At 38.5% G+C, this 2,500-nt stretch overlaps 1 protein-coding gene across 1 annotated transcript in view; it reads right to left on the bottom strand.

Moving 5' to 3' along the window:
• The window catches only part of LOC134441970 (protein NLRC3-like), a gene marked incomplete at its 3' end in the record, with an annotated part of 8,134 nt that overhangs the window by 3,274 nt on the left and 2,360 nt on the right, over positions 1 to 2,500 (bottom strand). The window lies entirely within an intron of this gene.

Raw genomic sequence — 2,500 nt, 5'->3', positions numbered from 1 at the left:
GAGTTCAATATTCCCGCCTTTCCCCCTCTTTCTTTTTTTCAACTGCTGAGTTGCCAACCAAAGTTCATTCAACACGTCAAATCTGCCATAACGATCAAATAATCAACACAATAGGCATTTGTAAGTTGTATTAGAGGAAAGACTTCCTCAGTAAAGTTAAAGATCAGGGACTTATCAGAGCTCATTGTGTTGAGGAGACCTAGTAAGTGGTTTTAACTAAACGAGGCTGCAATGTTTTACAGTGTAATTCTGTTAACTTCCCTACGTAACATTAATCCTTTTAAACATTTTGAAAGCTTTTGTTTAGCCTACTGTTTATAATGAATTAATTAAAATGTAAAAATGAAACTGAGAATAAATTAAAATCCACTGTAAATAGGGCTAGTGTTTAATTTTTTTTTTAATTTTAGCTTATGAATAAAATGCAGCACTTTGGATGTATTTATTTTATTGCTTATTTTGACAATTTGTGGTGCAATAAACCATGCACTGAGGTGGAAAATGTTTTTTTTGTTTTGTTTTTTTTCACCATATACTGTACCGAAAACGTACCGAACCGTGACCCCAAAAACCGAGGTACGTACCGAATCGTGATTTTTGGACACCATAAAATGAACCTAAGCATGGTGTGACAGAAACATTGCAATATGAAGATATATTAAGAGGTAAATAGTCACCTTAAACTTCCACAGCACTCTCCAATAACTGAGTTACTGACTGGTTAGGAGCCAGTCTTTAAGACCCTTGTAGTTGGCCTTGCAGCTGCCCATTCACAAACATTGACATACATCACCCCACAGGATGCAATTTGTGTTACGAAATCGAACTTGTAGTTAATATTACTGAGTTTTTTTTTTCACATTCACATATCTTAATATAAAGTTAATATTTATGCAATCATGCTAAATGCTTCATACATTATTCAAAATGCTGTTGGTTAATTTATATTATTATATTCCAGGTTTCATTAATGTTACAGTCACACCGCAGGATATTTGACATATAAACCTTTACATATATCGTAACAAAAATGTTTCTTCTCATCTAAGACTAATATGAAACATAATGTAGCCTACCACATTTTCTTTATTGACATTTGTTTTCAAGAGCAAAAATAAGAGTTTTGTAGGTTTTTAACCAATGTTACGAAAAAAACAAGGCGTCACGTCTCCCACCCAGTAACACATTAATCAAAGACCAGATTTGAAATGCCAGGCTACATATCTACTTAAACGATATGAATGCTGCGGTGTTAAGTCAACACTTAAAGAGTTAATTTAAGTCCAAATACGACCAAATCAACCCTCTAAGAGTTAAATGAGCACTGCAGAACTTGCTGTGTACTTAAACGATATGAGTCGATAAAATACATTTAAAAAATCAAATTATATTAATTATGTAGATATTTAGCAACACACTTCAACTTTTGTCCTTGTATAGTGTGTTGGACATTTTCACATGAGTAAGCCATTTTGGACAGAGCCTCCTTCTCCATTCATTTCCATTTTTCAGGTCTAGCGTGGGCTACCTCCCTCCAAAGATGGCTGCCACGGATTTCTGAAAAGGGGGCGGGATCACCTCTTGTCTAGTGGTGGACTAATTCGGCCGATGTGTTGCCAGATTGGGCTGTTTCCCGCCCAATTGGGCTGCTTAGGATGGCGGGTAAAAAATGGCATTTTGCAGAAAAACCCGCCCAATTTTTTCCCCATAGAAATCAATAGATTTGGGCGGGATTTTGTGCTTCTAGGGGGGTTTTGAGCATTTTTTGGGCTGGAAATCATCAGCCTCATCTGGCAACCCTGCCGATGGTCCGTTATTTCACCCGAATCCTGATACAAATAATGAAGGCCTACCCAACTATACAATAGCCTACAGTAGCCTACAGTAGCCTACATCGCATCTGTGGAGCATATCCAACTATACAGTAGCCTACATCACATCTATACAGTAGCCTACATCTATACAGTAGCCTACACCACATCTATACAGTAGCCTACATCACATCTATACAATAGCCTACATCACATCTGCAGTGGATATTACAGCAACAACGCAGGAGGTGTGTGTGTGTGTGTGTGTGTGTGTGTGGGTGTGTGTGTGTGTGTGTGTGTGTGTGTGTGTGTGTGTGTGTGTGTGTGTGTGTGTGTGTGTGGGTGTGTGAGAGAGAGAGGGTGGTCTTTTAGAGAGAGAGAGAGAGAGAGAGAGAGAGAGAGAGAGAGAGAGAGAGATGTGAGAGAGAGAGAGAGCACATCAGCAAATAAAGAGAATAACTGAAAACGTATGTAATTGTGCTATATTGTGATATATATAGTTATCTTGATATAGAGTAATCCATATCGTGATACTTCTGTGGCCATTTCTGGTCAGTTATCGTTGAAAGAGGTGAAGAGATGTTGTGTGTGGAAACCAAAGAAAGTCGACACAGAAGAACAATCTCTTGGGGGTAAATGCATTGGCCACGGTGTAGTACGGGGGCGTGGGCTGAGGACACGAGTGGATG

The sequence above is a fragment of the Engraulis encrasicolus genome, unplaced genomic scaffold, assembly GCF_034702125.1.
Source record: "Engraulis encrasicolus isolate BLACKSEA-1 unplaced genomic scaffold, IST_EnEncr_1.0 scaffold_103_np1212, whole genome shotgun sequence".
Taxonomy (NCBI): Eukaryota; Metazoa; Chordata; class Actinopteri; order Clupeiformes; family Engraulidae; genus Engraulis; species Engraulis encrasicolus.
This window is presented reverse-complemented; position numbering and strand designations above follow the sequence as displayed.